The following is a 27,407-nucleotide window of genomic DNA, read 5'->3' as shown; positions in this document are numbered from 1 at the left end:
TGCAATAAAATCATGACATAAAACCATACAGAAACAAAGCATTTTTAGAGTAAGAATGTTTTAGTTGTTGAAAAAATGTGACTTACTAGACCCTACATGGCTTGGGTTCAGAATACTTGAGGGAACGCCTTCTTCCGTATTGTCTGTCCTGCACATTAAGGTCCTCTGGGAAGAATTTATTACAGCCTAAAAAATCTAGGCTAACATCAATTTCCCAGAGGGCCTTCTCTACTGCTGCTCCAAAATTATGGAATGACTTGCCAGAGAAGATCCGTCACATTTCAACTGTGAAAGCTTTTAAGAAAGCACTCAAGATGGATCTCTTCTGGCAGGCCTTTCCAACTCACTTATCCCTCTCCAGATATTGAGATAAAGATATAGAAATATAGATATAGATTTGGATACAAACCTGACATGAACATGATCGTGATTATGAAAAATGCTTCCATGTCTGCTTATTTTCCTCCACATTCTAGTTGAATGTTTTAATGTTTGAATAATTTTAATGCTTTTATAGTATGTTTAATCCTGTTTTAGCATTGGGAATAGGGGGTGGCTATAGGGATTCTTTTCTTCTTGGATTTTATTGTAATTTTGATGTATTTTACTGTTGTAACCCGACTGGATTCTCTGTGATACGGCGGGCTAGAAATAAATCTTTATTATTATTATTATTATTATTATTATTATTATTATATTTTGGAATCCCGGCAAAGGGCTCATGCAGAATGGAAACACAATCCCTGTAACTACTGAGAGTTTGTAATTCTTTTTCTTTTGATTTTGCTTGCATATTCATGGTTTGCATCTAAACACTTATATCCCAGGTTTCCTTCACTCCCACCTCTCTTGTGTCCTTCCTCCTACCTTTCTCACTGATCATCTGTTACTCAAGCAACATTTCAAAAATCAGCTTTCACCAAGTTGCATTAAAGCCTTTAAAATTATATACTTTAAACTATTTAAATTATACTCAAAGTGCTATAGTGCTTAAGCCTACTGCACTATTTAAGCATTTGAATCATTTTCTTTCATTATTATTGTTGTTTCTTACCCACTTCTCCCTGCAATCAAAGTGAGGAAAAACTTTAAAATAACACAAGACATCACATAACAACAATTAACAGAGCATATAGAACCAATACATATCAAAACCCATCAACAAATGCTTTAAAAACTATAATGTACAAATAATTTGGATAGATCTTTCAGAAGAGACTGGTCTTTATTGCTGATTTAACCTCAGATAGCATCTCAGGTTGAAAAATCTCTTCTGACAGGTCATTCCACAGAATAAGGGCAGCCAAAGTAAATGTCCTCTTGGTTACAGTCAGCGTAGTTTGGGAACCTGAGTGTATAGGTCAAAATATATCAGGATAAATAAAATGAAATAAAATGTCATTTAGTACTAAAAAGAAGGAAGGAAGGAAGGAAGGAAGGAAGACAGACAGACAGACAGACAGACAGACAGACAGACAGAGGGTAGGGTAGAATAGGAACAAAAAATAAGGACCTTTGATTTTCTCCAGCCTTTCTGTAAAACCAGTCTATCATTCATAGAATCATCACAAGGGCCATCCAGTCCAACCCCTTGCCATGCAGGAACTCACAATCAAAGCACCCCTGACCAATAGCCATCTGTTTAAAGACCTCCAAAGATGGAGATTCCACCACTCTTCAAGGGAGTGTGTTTCACTGTTGAACAGTTCTTACTTTCAGGAATTTCCTCCTAATGTTTAGGTGGATTCTCTTTTCCTGTAGCTTGGATCCATTGCTCCATGTTCTAGTCTCTGGAGCAGCAGAAAACATCCTCAATGGATCCATTGCTCCATGCTCAATGTGACATCCCTTTAAATACTTAAACAAGGTTACTGTATCACCTCTTAACCTTCTCTTCTCCAGGCTAAACATACCCAGCCCCCTAAGTCTCTCCTCATAAGGCATAGTTTCCAGACCACCATTTTGGTGGCCCTCCTCTGGACACTCCAAATTGTCAACACCCTTTTTGAACTGTGGTGCACAGTATTCCAGGTGAGGCCTGGCCAAAGCAGAATAGAGCGGCACTATTGCTTCCCTTGATCTAAACACTATACATCTACTGGTGCAGCCTAAAACTGCATTGGCCTTTTTAGCTGCCTTATCACACTGTTGATTCATGTTCAACTTGTGGTCTACTAGGACCCCTAGATCTCTTTAACATGTAGTCTTGTTAAGCCAAGTGTCCCCCATCCTATATCTATTCATTTTATTTTTTCTACTTAAATGTAGTACCTTACATTTCTCACTGTTGACATTCATTTTGTTAGTTTTGGCCCAGCTTTCTAATCTGTTAAGGCCATTTTGAATTTTGATCCTGTCCTCTGGAGTATTAGCTACTCCTCCTAATTTGGGGTCATCTGCAAATTTGATAAGTGTGCCCTCTTTTCTTTCATCCAAGTCATTTATAAAGGTGTTGAATAGCACTGGGCCCAGGACAGAACCCTGTGGCATCCCAATAGTCACTTCTCTCCTTGATGAAGAGGAGCTATTGTTAGCATTCTTTTGGTTCGGCCGGTCTACCAATTACAAATCCACCTAACGGTTACATTGTCTAGCCCACATTTTTGGGAGGAAGTTCTACAACTGAAGTGCTACTACAGAAAACAGTCCTGTCATGTGCACTCACCAACCCAGCTTGTCAGGATGATGGGACACAAATGAGGAACTTTTGTTAAAGATACCACATTACAGTCATACAATATGAGGCTCATATGGGAAGATGTGATGAGTGCTTAAGAAATAAATTAATGGAAAATAGTACGATGTTGTGATGTCTTATAATGATCTGTTGTTCTAAGCAGAAGATCAGAGTATCTTCAATATGTGACCATGCACATACAAAGAGACAAAAGAGTGACTTCTGAAGGTTGACATTTTCTGAAGTGGCCATCCTTCTGATGAAACCACATGCCAAATAAAGCTGTTAGATTTTAAGGTGCCACAACATTGCTACCATACTAAAAAATTATCATGTGTTGGGCAAACAGACTGTCTATCTTGCAATAGGATTTCCCCTTCTGTGGTGCACTCAATAATTCCTCCTTGCCCCCTCCCCGCCATTTCCATGGTTCCTAGATACATTTGATTCAGCTCTGGAGTTTCTCACAGATCTCTCATTCATATTTTGAAGGTTTACAGAGATGCGGAGGAGGAAATGGAACCTGTCCTTCATCAGCATTCATTGTTATGATGAACAGACATAATTTGACTCAATTTCATGTGAAAAGTAAAATTACTGAGTGCACCATATCGTTGTCATTGTCATCATCATATCCCGATTGGGGCTCAGAGCAGTTTGAAAGATTAAAAACAATTAAATTATATCAAACTATGCTTGCACACAGCCAAGCTGCTCTTGCAATTGTAAAGAGGGTAGATATGGGGAAGGGCTACAGCTCAGTGATAGGGCACCTTTTTTTGGCACAGAAAAGGTTCAGTTCTTGGTATTTTCTGACAAAAACTCCTGCCTAAAATCCTGTGTCAAGGTTTTCAGTGATCCAGTTCAAGTCCTTCAACAGAAGCCTAGAACTTTGCTCATTTTGATTGCTACAATGAGGTGCTACATCATAAAAAATACAGTCAAGGCAGACATTGGCACGTTTTCAATGAAGCCTTCCAATGGCCTCTAGAATGTTCTAAATGTTTGCTTATTCAAGACTTACCTAACCTCATTGTTTCATTTCATGCCTCCATATTGTTAGTTTTGAATAAAACATTTTCTGAAACATGTTGAACTGTTCTCTTTGTAGTGTGTTGGTGTTACCTATTCATATTGACTGATGGCAAATCTGTGAAGGATGCGGACTGGAATCCTGTTGGGGAATTAGGAATGACTAAACACCATAGCTACAGTGCTACTCATTGACTCCTACCCTGCCCCACCCAATCCCCATTCACTGGGCAGCAGCCATGGTGATCAGTGGGGGGGGGGGGGTCTGTTTCTGATTTCTGATGTTTTTCTATAATCCTGTGATAGGATGGATAGATAGATAGATAGATAGATAGATAGATAGATAGATAGATAGATTGATTGATTTCTGAAGAAACTTTTGATCCTCATTCTACCTGGTGTATCCTTAGTGTATGTTTTGCATCAGACTCCAAATGGTGACCTGAAAAGTTATAGTAGTTAAAGAAAAATCCCAGAAGCCAGAAATCTGTCGGAATTTGATCTCTCTCTCTCTCTCTCTATATATATATATATACACACACACACACACACACACACACACACACACAAAGCTATAGCAGCTTCATTTATATACCACTTCATACCGCTTAAGCATTCTCTAAGCACTTTACAACTGTAAGCTAATTGCCCCCATCACACTGTGAACTCATTTTAGCAATCTCGGAAGGATGCAAGCCTGAGTCAAGCATGAGCCCCTGGCTGGTATTGAACTTGCAACCTTATGGTTTGTGAGTGAGTGGCAGGCATTTAACCACTGCACCATGACAGATTAGAGTTTAAATATTAAATTTTGGTAGAATTTTGGTTTCTAGGATTTTCTTTACCTACTAGAAGCTTTGTGGTCATTTGGAGGCTGATGCAAAATATGCACAAGCAGAATGAGCATAATAAAAAATTTCTTGGGAGTATCATAAGTGAATTCACAGTCCTTTCACACAAAAACCCAGTCCTGGTTGACTCTTCATTCCAGCAGACCTATTTATAGTTAGTCCTTTTGTTGCTGAGTGTATCTACACTCTGTAAGTAATGCAGTTTGACATCACTTTAACTGCCATGGCTTCACCCTACAGAATTCTGTAATTTGTAATTTTGTGATCGAAAAGCCTAAAGATCTTTTAAAAGTACAAATCCCAGGATTCAATAGGCGGGAGCTATAGAATTTAAAGTGGTGCCAAATTGCATTATTTCAATAGGTTTAGATACACCTATTGATGATGTTAAAAGGGGAAAAAATGGGAGTCAGAAATCCTTGCAAAACTCTGCAACTGACTCTAAGATCAGTCTGAAGTTCATGATCTCTCTTATTCCCAGTCCAGTTGAGTCAGCATAAAACTTTCATAGCATTTTTACGTTTTATATGTGTATTTAATAAATATCCTTCCCTTTGGTATTCCTAATACTAAAGCACCTAAAATCCCCAGCTAAAAAATAATATGAAAGGCTTAATATCATTCCAATAAGCATTCCCCCAGTTTAGCATCTTTCTTTATTTTGTTGTTTCATTGTTTGTTTATATATAAGATCTTATGTTTTATGATCTGTTGTTTTATTGTAAACTATCTTAAGCGTGCGCTAGCATAGAAGGGAGCAACAGAAATGACTTAAGTAAATGAAAATAAATTGAAAGAGAAAAAGCTAACATGCATTAGAGCAATGTGTTATAAATATACTGATGTAACAGAACAACAAAAGAAGATGATGTGGGTGATGGAAAGGCTATCAGAAGGAATGGAACCACAGAATAGAAGAATAGACGAGCAGCAGCAGTGTTTGGAGGACAGAGCGGGGCCCAGGACCCAGGGGAACACCTTCCCTCCACAGGAGGTGGCTGCAGGAGGAGCAACGCGAGAGGCATAAAGCCTCCACTTTACCATCGCCCTCCACGAGCAGCAGCAGTGTTTGGAGGACAGAGCGGGGCCCAGGACCCAGGGGAACACCTTCCCTCCACAGGAGGTGGCTGCAGGAGGAGCAACGCGAGAGGCATAAAGCCTCCACTTTACCATCGCCCTCCACGAGCAGCAGCAGTGTTTGGAGGACAGAGCGGGGCCCAGGACCCAGGGGAACACCTTCCCTCTTTTTTTTTTTTTTTTTTTTTTTTTTTTTTTTTTTTTTGAGGATATAGGCTTCCAATATGCAGAGTCATAGAAGTGGGGAACAGTTTCATTAGCAGATTCGACACTTGTGGGAGGGGGGTTGTGAGCTGCCCGTCCCTGACATTTCCAGGCTTTAAAATGAAATTAAGGAAACGTCGCCGTTCTAAGGTCTCACATGACCTTGATAATAAGCCTTCTAAACAAACTAAAATAGATAACCACTTTTCCAGCAGTCAAGGTGCCCCAGACATTCAAAATGATATTGAATTACACAATAGATATGAAATTCTGGACTCCTTGCAGGATGAGGATCTGTTAACATCTATTAAGGTCAAAAATAGTGTTGACCTAGAACACTTATCAACAAAATGCCCATGGAAGGAACTCCTGGCAAAGGAAGCAGTTTTAATTTCAAAAACTTTTGAACTTTTATTAAAAAATTGTGCCTCCATTAGTAAGGGTCTAGAGACATTAATAAATAATATACATAATGAGGAGAGAACAAACTATTCAAATGGACTTAATCTACATTCAATTCCTCTTTACGAGTATCCCAATCCCACAGAATTTTCCTCAGCCCTAACTATTCAGTCTTCCCAGGTAATGCTAGCTATAGGATATAATTCAATCAATAAGGGTAGATGGTCCAATTTGTACAATATCAAGAACTCCTTAAGCAGGTTATTGGGTTGGGAATTTAGGAAGGTTATGTTAAAATCTTTTCATTTCCTACCAAGTGTAGGTCATTATTCACGACTAATTCTGACCTTTAATTCCCCGGCTGCTCCCAGTACATTATTGGCTAAAAAGTCCTTATTGATAAAAAATTATGACATACATTGTGTGAGGGTATATACCAATAGAGTGTTAAACCCTCTTATATCCCTTAAAGATAGGAAAAATGATGGAATTGCTTCTGATAGCTCTGGACGTGTTTTGAAGGATAAACAATTTAACATCGATGAACTTAATATACTTAAGGATGAATGGTCTAAAATGTGCCAAGCAATTCAATTGGTAATCAACAGTCAGGACGTAACAGAAGCGTCCCTATCTCCTGATACAATCATCTCAAGAAATGAGGATTGTCAAACCAACCATGGGAATAAAGCACAACCTTTATCACCTAACGCTCACCAAGTAACTAAGGAAAAGTTCCTAATAGATTTTGAAGCGGTGGAAAAAGTGGAATCTCGACACCAAATTTGGGCTAAAGACTTAAATGAACTCATTTCTCTTAGCCCTCATACTGACAAACCCCTTGATAAACCTCACGACAAGTTTCACCAGAAAGACGACCCTGATCCTAAACAGACTGAAGGAAAGGCTATGCAGGGACCCCTTGGTCTCTCTCTTACAAATCAATCAATGGTTATATCAATCCCCGAAGATTTAACAGCCAAATCCCGAAAGACGATTCAGACTACTCTAGAAGTGACTTCTCAAGCAGTATCACTGACAAGAGACCTGTATAATCCTAACTGGAATGGCTGTATCCAGTTAGATGATCAAATTACATCATCAATTGTGCCTGATTCTTTCCAGTGACTGCCGGAGGGTGCTCCTAAGAGTTCCCCAAGTTTTACGCTACTTTCATGGAATATTGCGGGTTGGGGAAGGAAAAGTGGGGATGTTGATTTTACTGATTATATTAATAAGTTTGACATTGTTTGTTTACAGGAGACATGGAGTCCTTATGACATTTGCTTACATGGGTATACATCTTATTGTGTCCCGGCAGTAAGAACCGGTATAAGGGGTCGATATAAGGGAGGATTAGCTATTATGATAAAAATAATTAGTGGCCTTAAGCATGTAATATTAACCCCTTGTGAGGAAATTGCTCAGGCAATTCTTCTCCAATTTGAGTCGGTTAAGATAATATTAGTTAACATTTATATACCAGCATCTAACAATAATTTAACAAGTTCAATTTATTGGGACCACCTATCTAATTATATTGATGAGTTTACTAACAAACCTGATCCTATAGGGTGCTTATTGATGGGGGACTTTAATGCTAGAATTGGCCCCTCTAATGACTATCTTTGTGAGCAGTGTATGCTCGATGTTAATATGCCTCCCTTTCCACTGAATCTCCCCCGGGTTGGTTTGGATTTAGTTACTAACAAGAATGGGATATTGATGGCAAATTTCTGTATCACCCATAATTTACTTATTCTAAATGGTTCGGAGTATTTTCCAAATACAAATGGTTTCACTTTTATGGCTGCAGGAGGGAGAAGCTCTATTGATTATGTATTATCTAGTCCAGTCCTGATGAATGTGATTACAGCTTTTGAGGTCTGCCATAGAATAGAAAGTGATCATATGCCACTAGTAGTCTCTATGGTATTTCCCAGATTAGCTATTCCATCTTCCATAAATTCTGAGATATTTGTTAGTTACGAAAGATTAAAACGAATTTATTGGAACTCTAGAACAATAGAGGCAGTCAGTGAAATCCTTAATGAAGCCTGTGCCTTAACGGTAATAAATGACCTAGCTAATAGTACTACAATAGAAAATGCACTGGTAAATTATGGGAAAGTAATATCTATTGTGAGTAATAAAACAGCTACTTATATAAATCCAATTAGAGGGAGGAACTCGTGGTTTGACAAAAGTTGTCTTATAGAGAAAAAGAACCTTAGACAAATTTTCCAACTTGCTTTAGACAGCCCTGAGGAAAATTTCAGACCTTACCTAAAGGCCCGGGCAGAATTCTATAAGTATATCGAAGATAAAAAGAAAGCTTTTTATCAGCAAAATTGGGCCGATCTAGATAGAGATCTGAATTCAAATGATACCAAAACATTCTGGATAGCAGTAAGGAGGCATTTGAATAACAACCTGAATTTATCTAGTCCTGGCATTCAGCCCCAAATATGGGTATCGTATTTTACAAATAAGATGCAAACTAAATCAATTGATAATATTGTAGTGATTGCAAACCCCTCTATTATTTGGAGTCCTGTTTCACCAGATGAAGTATATCAATTAATTCTTAAACTAAAATCTGCTAAATCGCCGGGTTATGATACTATTACGGCAGAGGTTTTGAAACATTGTCCAGAATTATGGTCCAAAGCTTTGGCAAATCTATTCACCCTGGTAAACAACACGGGGGTGATTCCAACAAGCTGGAAGGATTCAATAATTATTCCTATCTTTAAAAAAGGCGATAAGCATGAGCCAGCAAATTATCGCCCGATAAGCTTGCTTTCTATCGTAGGAAAACTATATGACAGCTATTTGGCAAAGAAACTGCAAAGCTGGATGACCACTCAAGCCATCCTGGGACCTGAACAAGCGGGCTTTAGAGGTCACATGTCTACCACTGATCATATTACTGTTATTTCATTTCTAATTAATAAATATATTTCCCGTCCTAAAGGGAAATTATATGCTGCGTTTATTGATCTAAAAGCGGCATTTGATCTTATTCATCGACCTACACTTTGGAGTAAATTGGATAGTTTAAGTATAGATTCAAGACTCCTGTTTTTGTTGAGCCAAATTCATACCAACAATCGCTGTAGGGTAAAATTTACTGAAAGTGGTCATTTAACGGACCCAATCTATTCAGGAATAGGAGTAAGGCAAGGCTGTGTCCTAGCTCCTCATCTATTTAATTTATTTGTAGCAGATCTCCCAAATTTCATGTCATCGGTTGACACCCATCCTCCTATGTTAGGAAATCGCCCACTTTTAGTGTTACAATATGCTGATGACACTGTATTATTGTCGCGGACTCAGGTGGGCTTAAAGAGAGCCCTGAATAGATTCAGTGAATATTGTGTTAGGTTTCACCTACAGATTAATGTTAACAAATCAAAGGTCTTGGTATTTTCAAAAGGATTCACTCCAAGGAAATGGAAGATGAATAATCAATCTATAGAACAGGTAAAAATGTATACATATTTGGGAGTTCTATTCCATTATAATGGTCTTTGGGTAAAGCAGAGAGAAAAGGTTATACATTCTGGGAAAAGAGCGTTGGCAATGTTACAATCCTTTTATTATAAGAAGGGAAATCAAGATGTCCTTGCAGCCTTGAAAATCTATAAAACCAAAATTAGACCTCAAATATTATATAGTATATCTGTATGGGTAACAGCTTTCAATAAGGAGGTTGAAAATGTACAATCTCGGTTTTGTAGGAAATTGCTATCTATTCCGTCATGTGTTCATTATTTAACGCTATATGACGAGCTTGGTTTGGTTACACTTGAAACCACTGCCTGGTTGATGGCATATAAATATTGGCTTAAAATTCATTATAGACCAAATAGATCTAGTTTAATTGGGTTTCTTTTATCTGATAATTATTATACTAGTTGGTCTAAAGCCTTTGAAGACAATCTAAAATTAAAGGGTTTAAATCTGGACTCTTTACTCCTTTTGACGGAGCACGAGTGCTTCAAGACAATTAAGGATTGTTTGCTGAGTTGGGAACATAAGGAAATTTATTCTACCTCTCCCAGAGTATGCTCCCCTTTTGTATTTGGCATTTCCCCCTGTTGTGGTGAGATACCAAAATATTTTCAATCGTTGTCCCTTCAGGCTGCGAGGAAAGCCTTCCTTTTTGCAAGGCTGAACATCCATCCGTCATGTGTTACTAAGGGGAGATATATGAAAATCCCATTTGTCAATCGTCTTTGTATATGTGAGGCAGTTCCTGACACCCTCCAACATATTGTTTTTCTTTGCCCATTATATCAAAAACCGAGAAAGAATTTGATAAAGAAACTAATGGAAATGAACTTCTGTGTAATGGATATAACTTTAGTGCATTTATTGGAGGATAGCAATGAGCAGATTACACGAGTGATGGCAAATTTTCTAATGGAGGCAACAAAAATTTGGTATAAATTGAACAACTGTAATCCATAGAATTACATGTTATACGGACGGAATTTTATAGTATTTATGTTAATAATTTTAGTTTAAAATTTTAACTTTGTATGATGTTTTTTTTTATTGAGATGCCTAATAAAGGTTATGGTATGGTATGGAATAGAAGAACAATCCAGAGTCATTCAGATGGTAGAACAGCAGTATACAAATTATTACTGCTTCAAATGGCTTGAAAATCTCCATCTCTATCCTAATGCAGAGAAAGATTTAAACTAAAGGGTAAGACCCAGTGTTTTTAACCTAGCAAATGCTTTTTGAAAAATAATAAAAATGAAAAAAAATTGATTCCCTCATTCCCCTGATACATCTCGACCTGAGTAATACTGGAAAATATTATTATTATTATTATTATTATTATTATTATTATTATTATTTTATGGTAGAAGTCTAAAAAGAGCCAGTGTGGTGTAATGGTTTGAGCATTGGACTATGAATGGAGACTAGGTTTCAAATCCCTGGACAGCCATGGAAACCCAGTGGGTAATTTTGGGTAAGTCAAACTCACAGAGGAAGGCAAAGGCAAACCTCTTGTGAATAAATTATGCCAAGAAAACCCCGTGACAGGCTCGTTTTAGACGCCAGAATCGGAAATGACTTGAAGGCACACAAAAACAAGAAGTCTAAAGGAAGGGTAGATCACTAGAAGGACTGTTGGATAGCAGCTCCCAGTATCCCTCACCTCTATTAGCTCTGGCTAATGTAAGTTGCAATCCAATTACATATAGAGGACCACAATTTTCCACCCCAGTCTAAATGAATGCTATGTTTAATTACAGTTAAATATAGATACCAGAAATGTACAGGATGAAATCATTTATTGGCCAAACCCATTTTTTTCAATAGAAACATTGATAACATCAGGATGATCAAAACTATCTTAATCTAAAACATAAATCATCAAACACAATTTGTGTCATCTATTGGGAGCTGTATGAGTTATGTTAATAAAAAAAAGATCAATTCTGAATGCCCACTCCCCACCCCCTGTTTATATATATATATATATATATATATATATATATATATATATGAGAGAGAGATGTTTTCTATTACAGGATACCTTGGAAGGGTTATTTTTCAAAAAGTGATATTCTTCAAAGTTTTTCTATAGATGGTTCTTGTGTGTGTGACTGTATCTTTCTCTCTCTGTGTGTGCTTATTATAGAAGAGTAGATTTCAGTACCATATGGCAGGGGGAATTGCTATGGGAGTTACTCATTGTTACTGAACTGTAGGGTAATTACTCAAAGCAAATTCCAGTTGAGGCTTCATTTGTGTGCTGAGATTCAGTCAGATTTTGTTTATGCATGTACTTCAACTACTGGAACAATATCCAAGTTCTGCAGTGAGAAATATCCTAGTTCTCCAGTTCTGCCAGAGCCTGGCAATGCTGGTTTAGGGATTCTGGTTTTGGGATTTAGGGATTCTGGTGGGGAGCTTATGTCTGAAAGTTAACTATTCCCATGTGTTGAAATGGATTCATTCTTTTATTCATAGATTTGTGTCCAATCATCTTGAATAATTTAGATGAAAAATGTATCCAAGGACAGTTTTGAGAGACTGTGGCTGCATCCACAGTACAGAAATAATCCAGGTTGACACTGCTTTGACTATCGTGGCTCTGTACTACTGATTTCTGAGATATGTAGTTTTGTGAGATATTTAGCCTTCTCTGTCAGAGAGCTCTGGTGCCACAACAAACTACACATCCCAGAATTCCACATCGTTTAACTAAATTTCTTTTTAAAAACACAAATTAAAAGCAAATTAAAAACAGGAGGAAAAAAATTAAAAACAGATTTAAAAATGCTTAAAACAGAATAAAATAAAAACACTGGAAGATCCATCTGCTGCAACACACTAAAAATGAAGTCACACTCTCTCGGCCTTAAAGTAAGGCCATGGAAAACTCTTCTGAACAAATCTTGCCAAACCATGATAGGTTCATCTGAGGGTCACCATAAGTTGGAAACAACTTGAAGTTACACAAGAAGAACTAGTTTATGGCAGAATCATAAAGTATGGACCTTAAAAAGTAGAACCTAGCGTAAAAATGAAAAGGATTTATCAAAAACACTGATGGTGAAATTGAAGACAGGGGAACAAAAAAGCTTTACAGAAAATTTATAGAAAAACCTACTCACACATAATAGGCCCAATTGACCAATCCTAGACTGTAAAGATATGAATATTAAAGCATTTTGAGCCTATGCAGGTTTCTGGTAGAACTCAGATGAATCATCGAATCATAGAATCATAGAATCATAGAGTTGGAAGAGACCATCATTCTGCCATTCATGAACAGACCCTTTGCAGTTCTTTGAGTAACTCAAAATAAGGAATAATGCAGGAATTTTATGTTATCCCAGTTGTCTTTGAGAAAGGTGTCTATACTCTCAGTGTCAAAAAATGAATCCATAAAAACCCACAGAAACAAGGCATGTTTTCTTCACAGCTAATAACCTATCCAAATTCAAAATAAATCCATCACATTACCTTGTTTAAAATTCAGCACCAATAAACCTCTTTGGAATGTTCAATAAAAAGCCAATCAAATTTTTTGGATTCCTTTTCTATCTCATTTGGATTCCTTTTCCCCATATATAGATGCAAACTTGTCTTCCTAATTCATTCTCATTGGAAGTGAGAGAAAGATAAAAGTCAACTAACATACATATTTAAATTTTCTACCTCTTCTCTGATCCAAGCCTACAGTAAAAAACACATTTCTCCTTTTCCCCATTTAACCCCATCATCTCAGTCTTTATTGTCAAACAGTTTTCAGAGAGATTGCTGTCTATTGGGGCATAAAAAGGAAAAAGAGGGAAGATGAAAAAATCTAGCAACACCTTTAAGACTAAGTGATTTTTAATTTTTTTTTATTAAAAATGAATTATACAGTATAAATTATGAATAAAAGATATTCATTGATTTCCATTGTAACAATACACAAAAGTCTTTTTTTAAATTTCATCAATTCTTTATGTCTTCTTAATGTACATTTCCATTTAAATAACTTCCCTTTAACCCAGAGTTGGAATATTTCTCTATTGCTTATATGTTGAATATATTGACATTGTCAATCTGTCTGTCTGTCTGTCTGTGTGTGTGTCTGTCTATCTATCTATCTAATCTTTTTCTGTCATTTAGCTCACTTTAAACTCTCTGTCTCACTTAATCATCATCCAAAATAACTATTTTATATTCTGATTTCAGAAAGAGAAACTTCTGTTTGTATCTCATAAATTATAATATTCATGATTTCCATTCTTTTTTCCAGTAGTTTGTGATTGCATTCCAGCCACCTATATTCGTGGTTATCTTGCCTCTCTTCCTTTTTGATAATCTGTCCATTTCTTCCATTTCTAAAAGCTGAATCATCCATTCTTCAATCATCAGTGTTTGCTTCAGCTTCTATTTCTGGGCAAAAACAAGTCTTTCTGCAGTAATCATATATAAAATGATTTTCCAATATTTTTTCTCTGTGGAGAATATTTTTCTCTGTACAAAGACTAAGAGATTTATTTAAGCACAAGCTTTCATGGATTTTAATCAACCTTTTCATGCACCAATGGAATCATATTACCGGTGAAGTCTTATTATCAAATACCAGATATACTCATGTATAAGTTGACCTCATGTATAAGTCGAGGGAAGGTTTCAAGGTCAAAATCCTGGATTTTGATATGACCCGTGGATAAGTTGAGGGTAAAATTTCTATAAAGAAGGATGGAAAGGGGGAAATATCCCTCCTTCTCTGGACCTCTCCCAGTCAACTCTCAGGTGCTGGAGGAGAGGTTTACTTTTAACATTGGATTGAGAAAGGAAGCAACTGGATTTAAATGGAGAGGTTTTCCCTGAGGCCAGGTTTTGCAAAAGGGAGCAAAAAGAAAAGAGAAGCAAGTGGATTTAAATGGAGAGGTTTTTCTTTGGGAAGTCAGGTCTTGCAAAGAGAGCAAAAGACAAGCAATTGGACTTAAATGGAGAGGTTTTTCCTTGGGAAACCAGGTTTTGCAAAAATAAATAGAAGCATCTGGATTGAAATGGAGAGGTTTTTCCTTGGGAAACAAGGTTTTGCAAAAATAAAGAGAAGCAACTGGATTGAAATGGAGAGGTTTTTCCTTTGGAAACCAGGTTTTGCAAAAATAAAGAGAAGCAACTGGACTGAAATGGAGAGGTTTTTCCTTGGGAAACCAGGTTTTGCAAAAATAAAGAGAAGCAACTGGATTTAAACGGAGAGGTTTTTCCTTGGGAAACCAAGGCCTGTTACAGACCACCCAAAAGGGGCGGTCTTGGGCTGCTGCCGGTTGCAGCGCAGAGGAGCCGCAGCAGCCAAACCGCGCGACTCCTCCACGCTGCAAAAAAGGAGCGCAGAAATCGCGCTCCTTCCGGCAACCCGGAAGAGATGTCGCAAGTGCCAAAGCGCGCACTCGCGACGTCTCTTCCGGGTTGGGACGTGCGGATGCAGAGCGTCCGCTACGTCACGATGGCGGCACCCATCTGTATAGGGCGCTGCCATTTTGCCGTATCGATTACGTGCGAGGGGCAAGGCGCGTCCAGAAGCGCCGCCCCTCGCACATAATCGTGGCGCGATGACGACGCCTCTTGAGCCCGTCTGTAACGCGCCCAAGTTTTGCAAAAATAAATAGAAGCAACTGATTTTAAATGGAGAGGTCTTTCTTTGGGAAGTCAGGTCTTGCAAAAAGTAGCAAAAGAGAAGCAACTGAATTTAAATGGAGGGGTTTTTCCTTGGGAAACCAGGTTTTGCAAAAATAAATAGAAGCAACTGGATTTAAATGGAGAGGTTTTTCCTTGGGAAACCAGGTTTTGCAAAAATAAAGAGAAGCAACTGGACTTAAATGGAGAGGTTTTTCCTTGGGAAACCAGGTTTTGCAAAAATAAAGAGAAGCAACTGGACTTAAATGGAGAGGTTTTTCCTTGGGAAACCAGGTTTTGCAAAAATAAATAGAAGCAACTGGACTTAAATGGAGAGGTTTTTCCTTGGGAAGCCAAGGCTTGCAAAAGGGAGCAAAGGGGAAGGGACTGAATTTAAATGGAGAGGTGTTTCTTTGGGAAGCCAAGTCTTGCAAAAAGTAGCCAAAGAAAGGTAATTGCATTTAAATGAAGAGGTTTTTCCCTGGGAAGCCATGGCTTGCAAAACGGAGCAAACTGGATTTAAATGGAGAAGTTTCTCCTTTGGAAGCCAAGGCTTTCAAAACGGAGCAAAAGAGAAGTAAGTTTTTTTAAATGGGGAGTATTTCTGCTAGAAAGCCAAGGCTAGCAAAAGGGAGCAGAGAGAGACGCAAGTGCTTTGAAATGGGGAGTTTTTGCACTAGGAAGCCAAGGCTTGGGAAACGGACTAGAGCAGGGAAGGAATTGGTCTTCAAGGGAGATTGGGGTGGCAGGCTTGCTTGCTTGGGGACCCTTCTGATCAGTTGACCCCTCTATAAGTCTACCCCAACATTTTAGAGGCAATTTTGGGGCATAAATTTCTCGACTTATGGTCGAGTACATACGGCAGTACATATAAACATATTCAGTTTTAAGACTCAGCATGGTTTAGTGGTTTGGGTGTTGGTCTATAACTCTGGACACCAGGATTTGAATACATGGCCAACCATGGAAACCCACTGAGGGACCTTGGGCCATACTCTCTCAGCCTCAGAGGAAGGTAAAGCCATACCTCCCCTCTGAACAAATGTGCCAAGAAACTCCTGTGATAGGTTCACCATAGGGGCTCCTATGTTGGAAATAACTAGAAGGCACACAACAATAAATATTTAGCTTTAATTTCACAATTTATAAGTTTTTCAACACATTGCCAGAAGCCATCTATCATCCACTAATGGAAACATTTGAAAAAGGACATTCACAGCAGGTGTTTGATACAGGGCAGTTTTTATACTTCACATAGTCTGACCATTGTCATTGGAAAACTGATGCATCCCAAATTTTGGAAGTAACTCAAGCTACCACCCCATTGACATGGAAGCCACCGGATACCACACACAGACACAGTTTACACATTTCCATGGTGGTGAAATATGTCCACTGGGTAAAATACACAAATAGATTTCAGTATTAAGGAAATCAATTCATTTGAGATGTGGTGCTGAACAAGAGTGCTGAGGTTTCTGTAGGCAGCCAAAAAGCCAAACAAAAGAGTCCTAGAACAAATCAAGCCTGAACTATCCCCAGAAGTCAAGATGACTGTCAGACATCGACCATCTCAAAATAAGATATCGCTCATTGGAAAAGTCAATGATGCCTAGTGAAATGGAAGATTATATGAAAAGAGAAAAATCAGATTATGGAAAACAAGAAAAGAGGAAAACTAGATTAGGGAAAGATTCAATCAAGGAGAACATAGCCCTGAGTCTACAGGATCTAGGAGTTGTTGAGGACAGAGTGTCTTGGGAATGCCTCTTTCATAAGGTTGAAATTGACTTGAGGGCAATTAACAACAACATAATTAGGGGAAAATGCGTATAAAATTTCAATGCAGGGATTAAATAGAAAGTCTTGCAACCCAATATGAAATAAGGAAAGGAAGAAAAGATTTTGAAGTATAATTCAGTAGAGGCTGAGAGATTTTCATGATGTGTCCATACAAAACATAAAGGTACCTGGTGCCTGAATGGTGCAGGAAGACAAAGTCCAAAAGGAACTCTTGTTTCAGTCACAACATATCCGGGCTTGAATTGACACTAAACATCCAACTGAATTGCCCATTCCCACTAGCGGTTCCTTTTGGAGATCTTCAATTTGCTACCTCTTTTATCAACATTTCACATGTTGTGCAAAGAACACATTTTTCTCTCTCTTAGTTCATGTCTAATTCTAGAATATTTAAGAAGAAATAGCATTTGACAGGGTTCTGTACTCTCCCATTTCTGCATTAAGTGACCTAGACACTGGGTCTCTGAGGTCAATGGCTTTCACTTTGAATCTCACACCGATAGCATGTGGAAGAAAGTGAAATGATTATAGAAGTTTAATAATCAATAATTAACAAGCAGGAATTATTTATTGGACAGTAAATCAATGGCAGCAATGGTGCTCATTTTCATGTTGTCACAAACATAACAGATAACAAGGTATAATCGATAAGAAGCTAATTTTTACATCTTCTAAGAAATGATTGATTTTATATATATTTATATGCTTTACATATATCAAAGTGGCAGAAACTCCGTTTGAGAAAGTTGGGAAACCTGTTCCCTTCTGTGACTGATGATGTAGAAGCTGGGATGACCTGTGCATTTTAAGTCTTTTTTGAAAGTGTTTTTTTCTCCTTGACTAGAGACCCAAGCAGTTTTAGTTTATCATAGACAAGATAGATTTAAAGAAGCAGATTCCATCCTGCTAAGGCTGTAATTGTATATTCCCATTTTCTCTATTATAGTATTTATTCACATCTTTCTTTTTGAGTGGGGGAAGAAAAGTAGTTTCATAAGTACTATACCCAAATATCTATCTTTCTTTCTTTCTTTCTTTCTTTCTTTCTTTCTTTCTTTCACTAGTGCTTTCTCTGGGAAACTTCCAAAACCATTAAATCTTTATCAAATTTTTCCTAGTTTAAATTCAGTTAAGTCTGAAATCCTATACGCAGTTCCCTGACAGCAAACCCATTAAACTCAACAGGGCTTATTTCTGAGTAAATGCATTGCTTGAATCAATCGTTATTTGAATGTAAGCAAAATATTATTATTATTATTATTATTATTATTATTATTCATTTGACTTGCCTAATGCAATAATAGCCACTCTGAGTCCCACTTCTGGGAAAGAGCGGGCTATAAATAAATAAATAAATAAATAAAGGGACATTGAATATTACTTGTAAGTGAAGGATTGCAGTTACATAATTCCTTACCACTTCCCCTTTTAATTTTAGTTCAGAGATTTATGGTATCATTTGCTCCATAAACAATATAATTTGCATACAGTAACATCTTGCTGTTTTATACTTAATTTACTGTACACATTTTAGTAAGCCACCTTCCAGTTTGGAATTGATTGTACCTGCAATCCAACCAATAAATAGTCGGGTCACAAGAAGAATTACCCTAGGTTCATATGTTCATTTGAGTGTTTTCCTGAAAGAGTACAGTAGAATAGTATTATGAGTACCATATGATTGAGCATTTTGAAGGAATCACACCTCTTGGACTTCAACTGAGAGTTTAGATTGTGAGTGAATCTACAGTTATTCCATTCTTTCCACAGTATGGTTTAATTACTTAACGTTTCATGAGGTAGAATTCACCTTTGAGACTAAGGTGCAAAAGAAGTTGTAGCATAAGTGTTCATAGCCTTGGTCTACTGTTGCCCAGGAAGGATCTTTATAATTAGACTGTATGAATAGCCATAGAAATGCAAAATATGTGGGTATGATGATGAAGTGATCAGTTTTAACAATGATCCTTGGAAGACAAACATAGGAGGAACTATGTTGTTTAAGGCCAGAGTGGGTGACCATATGAATAGTGGAGGGAGGTTTGGGATGTGATGTGTGCAGGCTGGGAACAAAAAAAAAAAAAAAAAAGGAAATGTGTAGACTGGTCAAGAACATCCTCTTGAGGCTGGGGTGTTTCTCCATTGAGAAAGCCATATCGTTTCACTTACCAACAATGACCATTTCCACTATTAATGCCTAAGAAACTCTCAGATAATGAGTCCAGACATGTCTCTATCTATTAACAGAGCCTTTGACAAAGAAGGTCCCTTTTTAAAAGTCTTTTTTTTTATGTCTGCCTAATCCCTTATTTTTCTACTTATCCTATATCTAAATGAAAGTGTTTTAACAACATTGGAGGATGACAAAGATGGGCTGGAGAAGTTTTGGCACCAGGTTGCCAGGTTTATGTTCAATAAACAATAAAGAATGGGATCCAGAGCTTCAGCACAAAGACTTACAATATAGCCTTAGAGACAGGACATAGGTATTCCCCCTTAGCCCTATTTGTGTTGGAAAAATTAATGTTCTGGGTCACATGGAAAGCTGCCATGTATAAAGGAGCATTTTAACAGTTTTCCGCAAGAGGAGCATTTTGTAAACACATAAAGAGGGAGATATGTTTTCCATCCTTGTGTGTTTATCAGGTTTAGTCATTGTTAGAGTGATGTGGGGGATCCTAAAATGTTTAACTTCCCTTCCTCATAGCTAATATCTAACATACACACCCAGTAAAATTTAAATTTCCATTAAAAACTAGGAATGTGAGAAGAATGGCAATTTAGAACAAGTTTAAATAAAATATTTTTTAAGGATTATGAAAGTACCCAAGTCAATTAGCATGATGTGTTTTATGTTTCCCCCTTCTCTTAAATGGGCAATTTTTAAAGATGTCATCTTTGAGATAATTTTGTCCTCATATTCTTTCTCCTCCTGCTGTTTTATCACATTAAGAGGTCATAATTCTTTGTTTATGATCTTGCAGTCTGTTAACTTGGAGTGTCTGTGATTTCAGAGCTGGAGATTATATATATGCATAGCTTTCTCCTATCAGAAGCAGAAAGGAACCTAGCTTATGGACCACCAACACACAACACATGCTAAGAAAGAGGAGTCTGAACATCAGGTGCACAGAAAATCAGGTGCATAGAACAGGAAGAATCTTTCAGACACTGCTTGCATTTTTAGCCTGGGTTTTAACTGATGACAGAAGAAACTGGTCACACTTCCAGTTTAAAGTGACTTAGAATAAAAAGAGAGGCAGTGGCCTAAATCCTATTATTAGTTCCAACTAGAGTAAAGTCACTGAATCATCTAGCTTTACATATACATTGATTGAATGGGTTTACTCTAGCTGAGACTGACCAAAAGAAAAAAAGAAATGGGTTTATTGAAATATTTTAAGTTGACCCCTTTTTTCAAAAAGAAATAAATGGCTCATTGTTTGTGTCCCTGGAGAAGAGATTCAAATCATACACTTTCCCTTTTAACATTGCAGCACTCTTGTATGACATGTGAACGCAGGACTCAGGTTTGTTAAAACTTACTAGTAACATCAAATCAGTATCAAAATGTTGTTTAAAGTCCCAGCTTATTTTCAAGTTCATAGTTTAAACAAATCATTCCAAATAAAATTAATTTGGACATTATGAGGAATTGTGGTTCGTTAAAAACTGAAGATTCTTTTGTAGTCACTGAAGAAGAAGAAAGGGAAGGAGGGCATGACAGATCCCCACTCCAACCTGGCCCCACAGGCCCAAACCCCTAGGCTCCTGTCACTCACCTGGCTCTCTTGCCCCTCATGATCCTACCCTGTATTGGGTACTTGGGACTCAGAGTGATCCCCAGTGGACCAGTGAATCTGTTGTTCTGTGGGTTCATTGTATAAGCATGCCCAGATTCTCTATCAACTTAACAGGAACAGACAGACAGTTGTAAAAAATGGGGAAAAGTAGAAGTTTATTAATAAACAACTAGATGTGTACACTTTATTTGTCCTTTGAAATTGATATGTGTTTTAACTGATGTGTTACAACTGATGTTGTTTGTTTGTTAATTGTTATTGTCCCCCGTCTTGACCAATGGGGGAAGTTGGGTAAGAAATAAATTGTTGTTGCTGTTGTTATTGGTCACACAATAACCCCTAAAACTATTTAATCATTCACAGCTCCCCAACACTCTATTCATTTTCTCCCTCTTGCTGACTATCTTAGCCACAGCCTTTCCCTGTCTCTACAACTCCTGCCACACTGCAGAATCAGTGCAGTTTGATATCACTAACTGTTATGACTCCATTCTATGGAATCCTAGGATTTGCAGTTTGTTGAGGCACCAGAGCTCTCTGACACAGAAGGTGAAATAACTCACAAAACTAAAAAGCCCAGGATTTCATAACATTGAATCATAGCTGCTAAAGCAGTGTCAAACGGCATCAATTGTGCAATGTAGATGCAGCCTAAGGCATCTTCCCTCTACCCCCCCCCCCTGCAATATTAAGCCATCCTTTCCCTCTTTGCCTTCTGTCAGAGACAAGGGTCAGTTTCCTATCCTTTCTCTTCACAGGCCCCCTTTCACAGCATTCCCTGAGCTGTGGTGGCTGACACCATCCAAGCTTGTCCAGCTCCTCCTTTCACAGTGGATATGCAGAAGCCAGAGATATGGCTTCTTCACAACTGGTATCCCCTTACATTTGAACTGCACCAATTTATTTGGCTTTCTTTCTACTTCTTCACATTATTCCTGGAAGGACTGGCTGAGATGTAAGCAGGAATGATGTACAAGCAGTTTTCTTTATAAAAGTTCACTCTATGCCATATCCAACTCCAACTGCTCTTAAAATCTCCCATAGAAAGGGTTACCTTTACAGGGACCAAATATCATTGGTGGATGGAGCTGAAGGCAGCAGTGGGAAGGGCCAGAGCTTGAAATGTGTAAGTTACTTCTCTTCCCTTTCTGTTCATGCAGAGTGACCAGATGTCCTCCTTTCTCTGTCCAACATTTCATCCTTCTGTCCAGGATGAATTTCAAAATGCCCTCTATTTTGAGCATGGCTAAGAAGCATGCATTTATATTTATATTAGTGTTCTTGGCTTTTATTTGGTAATGCCATACATTTTTCTTGAATGCCCTACATATTGTGGTGCCTTGTCCTCCTTTGAGGTTATGACATCTGGTAACCCTGTGTGCCACCTGATTTTCTATCTTTGTCTAGCGTCTCTTTCCTCCTCCTTTTCCCCGTCCATCTGTCTACTGCTAGTGGAGGGAAGATGATTCTTGATAAGAGAATTTCCACTACAAAATATTGGCAATACTTCACATAATACCTAATCAGAACAAATTGAATGGTGTCTATATTGTATAATTTATCCTTCGGTTAATTTCCAAAACGATGTTTTTTAAGAAAAGAAATAGATTCTTTTTTAAGGGAAACACACACACAGACACACAGACACAAAACCTCTTCTGTTGACTTTATGCTTTAACAATAAGCCTCTTCTAGCAAAGCCCACAACCATTTTAGAGTTTTCTTACAATCCTGTAGAATATTTTTTTCTTGCTACTTTCTCTACCCTCCTGCTGATGTTATACAAGGTTGTCACTATTTTTTCTCAGTGCCACAAGCTCCCTTAATAGTCTTTCAAATCCTACTGCCTATGTCAGTTAAATCCTTACCTTGGTATGGAGTTCAGAGGCCACCTTGTCGCAAAGTTGGGAAGGAGAAGAAATTTGAATCCATTTAACTAGAACAAGGTATTAACTGAATTTTGTAATATCTAGTGTTGAATTGTATCCTGTTTCATTGGGGACTCTTTGACACAATTATAGCATCATGGAGATTATCGCACAAGGCTCAAAAAGTGGAATAGAAGCAGGATAGTAATGTCTGTGGCAGAATCTTATGAGACAATGTCATGGCTGACTTGTAGCTAGTCTGTAGTGCACCCATGACTGTAGTATGCCTTTTCATTGATGGAAAAAGCCTGTTAATAGGTACCAATGGCACTGTTGTTACAGTAGACCTTCTGGGTAAAAAGCTTCTAGCTGCAGTTCTGGGACTGAGCAATTACATGGTCTCAATCACGTTTCAGAGAGCAGGCTGGTTTTCTTCTTTTTACACTTCCTTTTCTTTTCTTTTCCTACCACACTAAATCACATTGTCATAGTTGTTTAATTGGGTTGAAAAGAGAAAAATAATGAAAAATGAAAGACATGCTGGATAAAGAAATAGGACAGGGAGATGGGGTTAAGGAACCGTATGGGAAAGAGAGTTCAAGACTGTCAATGGCAGCAACAGCCCCATTCACCCAATTTAAGACATGTGTGATAAGCACTGCTCCAATATGTATCCGGTTCCTTTCATTAATGATGAGAACAGGGCTTGTGGGATAATCTCCTGAGTGATAGATAAAAGAAAATGCATCAGGGAACACTAACTACTTGTCTTTTCCTCTGTAGCTCTGTGTGTATGCATAGAGTATATCTGCATTATACAGTTATTGTAGAATCATAGGATCATAGAGCTGGAAGAGACCCCAAGGACCATCCAGTCCAACCCCCTGCCATACAGGAACACCAATCAAAGCACCCCTGACAAATGGCCAACCTCCAAGGAAGGGGACTCCACCATAATCCAAAGGAGTGTGTTCCACTGTGGAACAGCCCTTACTGTCAGGAAGTTCCTCCTAATGTTGAGCTGGAATTTCTTTTCCTGTAGCTTGCATCCATTGCTTTGGGTCCTATTCTCTGGAGCAGCATAAAACAAACTTGCTTCAATCTCAGTATAATACCCCTTCAAATACTTAAACAGGGCTATCATGTCACCTCTTAACCATCTCTTCTCCAGGCTAAACATACTCAGCTCCCTAAGGAGCGTTACAGGCGCTGCTGTTTGCTCCGCGAGGGAGTCGCAGCAGCCAAACCGAGCGACTCCCTCGCAGAGCAAAAAAGAAGCTCCACAATGGAGCTTCTTCCTGCGGCGCGGTTATGACGCCGCGAGGTGCCAATGGCGCACTCGTGACGTCATAAGCGCCGCATGACATGAAGACGCACAGCGTCCGCTACATCAATATGGCGGCCCCCATGTGGAAGGGGCACCGCCATTTTGTCCGTATTGACTACGTACTAGGGTTAGGGGGTGCGGAAGCACCGCCCCTTCCTAACCCTAATACGTATTCAATACGGACAGAATGGCGGTTTGTAACCCGCCTCTGTCTCTCCTCATAAGGCATAGTTTCCAGACCTTTCACCATTTTGGCTGTCCTCCTCTGGACAGGCACCAGCTTGTCAACATCCTTTTTGAATTGTGATGGATTGGATGCAGTATTCCGTGTGAGGCCTGACTAAAGCAGAATAGAGTACTACAATTACTTCCTTCTGTCTAGACCCTATACTACTATTGATGCAGTCTAGAATTGTAGTCTTTTTTTAATCCATTCTGTTGAATCCTGGAATTATTAGACTGCGCTGATAATTAGAATTCTTTTATAGAGAATTCCAAAGCAACTAAGTCCATCATGGAACCAATAATCCCAGGATTCTGAAATCTGAAGCCATGACAGCTACTGTAGTATCAAACAACTATCACTTTGTAAATGTTAACACACTCATGGTTATTTGTGCAAGCATAGTTCATATTTCTCTGCTATGAATGATTCTTTAATTCTGTTTTCTGGCTTGATCACTAACCTGCTCCCTGGTTTGTTTTTTGCTTCTGTTCACAGCTGGCCTGTCACTTTCATAAAATAAGAAGAGGAAAAACTATGCCCATTCCTGCTGATAGTCTACCCTTTTGCCAAAGCTTTCACCAGGGTAGTGGCAGGGGATTGGAGGGTGCCTTATTTTTCACCCATTAATGCCTGGCCCCAGCTTTTTTCACTGTATTATTTTCTAAAACAAAACAGTGTGTTTTTCAGAGTAATATTGCCACAAGAAATCACTGTTAGTTTCTATGGCTACCTCTATATAATGCAACATATTCAAAGTTTAAGCAGAAAAGTTTATGATGCACATCTAGGCTTTTCTTTGTTCTCTCGCTGTCTCTTTTGTTTTGAATGCATATTTCTTTGCCAGCAGAAATCATGTGAATGGATGGAGCAGGTGCATGTTCTCAGGCTGCAAGAACACAAGAAAACAAAGACAACTTGAATTCACTTAGTACTTGATTTCACTTGCAGCCAAGCCAACATTTGTAATTTTGTCAAGAGCCTCACAATATTTTGGAGCTATTTTAAGCATTTGCTTCAGAAGTCCTGAAGCTCATTTTCCTTTTAAAATAATTGCAAGAGCAGAAAAAATAGCCTAATGTTTATAATGCCAGGGAAGGTTATGTCCCAAGTATTAAAGTAGGCATTTAAAAGCTCATTATTGACAGGAAAGCAAACGAAAACCAAAGTGATGTAATGGAAAGGACCCTGGAAAGTGTAGCCTCAGGATAACTTGTGGCTCAAACTCAACATCCATCATAGACATTCTAGGGGGTACTTTCTGAAAGTCCTAGTCCTTAAGCTTTGTGTCCTTTCTGTAAGTGAGGGCATTGACCCTTATTGATAAATTGAATAATGCCTACAACAGCAACATCTACTCACTATGATACAGCACATTTTTATTTTCATAGGCCTCCAAGAGATTTAGCACATTTTTGAGACTAATCACAGATGGGAATGCCAGACTCTCAATTATGCATACAAGCCATTTGAGGGTATGGTTTTACTTGTAGAAAACCCATTCTTAGCATCTGTCCAATGCGCAGAGGCAAGGAATGGAAGCAGCAGGTACTGCATTGAGGAGGTATTCTAAACAGCCTTTTAAGGTGCAAGCAGGGGAGCTTCCTAAGGGGATGTTTTATTTATCTTCTTAAACTTGTGTATATCTTCTAAATGATTTTATATGGTTTCAGTTTATGATTTTAATTGTTTTTAAATTTTCATTGTGAGTTTTTTTTAATTATCTCTGTCTGGGAGCCGCCTTGGGTCTCGCTCTGGGAGGAAGGCTGCATTGTTGTTGTTGTTGTTGTTGTTGTTGTGTGCCTTCAAGTTGTTTCTGACTTATGGCAACTCTAAGGCAACCCTCTTATGGTGTTTTCTTGGTAATATTTGTCCAGAGAAAGTTTGCCATTGCCTTCTTCTGAGGTTGAGAGCACGTGACTTGCCCATGGTCATATATTCTAATTTCATTAATTCTGTGGACAGAACATGAAATCTGAGTTTGTTAACTTGCAGCAGTGATGAAATAAATAAATAAATGCGTTCTATGGCTAGAGTGAGCCTCCAACTTGGCAACAGAATAGCTGCTGAAAAGCCACCACAATATTATTGATGTTGCTGCGTTAATATTTGCAAGCCACAAACATGCTGTTCAGCCAAATCATGTGGTTAATTCCAACATCAACATTACCCCTGTATAGCATTACTTCATTTGACTGCCAGATTGGAACTGGCATAGCATTGTAAAAATTTAACTGCCTTACCCTTCAATTGTTTTTGAAAAAAGTTTGATATCTATTGCATATGAATAAACTAATTCATAAAGTTGGGAATACAAGAACGGCATAAACAGTTGATAATTTTATTGCAGTATGGTTTTATTTATTTATTATAACAATTTTTGGGTTCTTTCTTCCAGCCAATAATTCATAATGGCTCATGGAATGATGTTTTGAATGCAATAAGAAATAACTTTTTTTATAGAGAACATTTTTATTTTACATAAAATGGATCAACATAGAGGACGATGCATACTCACAGAGGTTTCACTAGTACAAATAGTTCACTTTATGTAGAAATGTAGGTATTTTCCAGTTCTGTGTTTTTGGTGAGGACACCAAGATGGATCTTTGTCTGTGTAGTGCCCCTATTTCTTCTTCAGTACTCTGTACGTAACAGGTCTGAAATAGAGCAAACATTTAAATGCAATCTTGTCTAATAGAAATAATGTTGTTGTTATTAAGAAAAGAAATGTAGTTTTACTCAAATGAGTCCCAAATGAAGGGATACACCCATTTTAATATGAATTCAAAGACATAGCCATGTTAGTCTGGAATATCAGTATGCAAAGGGATCTTGAATCACCTTTGAGACTAACTGTTCAAAAGAAATTGTAGAATATGTTTTTCATAGACTTGGTCTACTTCCTTCAATGCATGGAGTGAATGGTATCCAGGAAGCACCTTTATCATTAGACTGTGTGCATAACCATAGAAATGAAAAAT

This window comes from Sceloporus occidentalis, unplaced genomic scaffold (assembly GCF_023333645.1).
Source record: "Sceloporus occidentalis isolate IW3139 unplaced genomic scaffold, rSceOcc1.0.p SCAF_6, whole genome shotgun sequence".
Classification (NCBI taxonomy): domain Eukaryota; kingdom Metazoa; phylum Chordata; class Lepidosauria; order Squamata; family Phrynosomatidae; genus Sceloporus; species Sceloporus occidentalis.
This window is presented reverse-complemented; position numbering follows the sequence as displayed.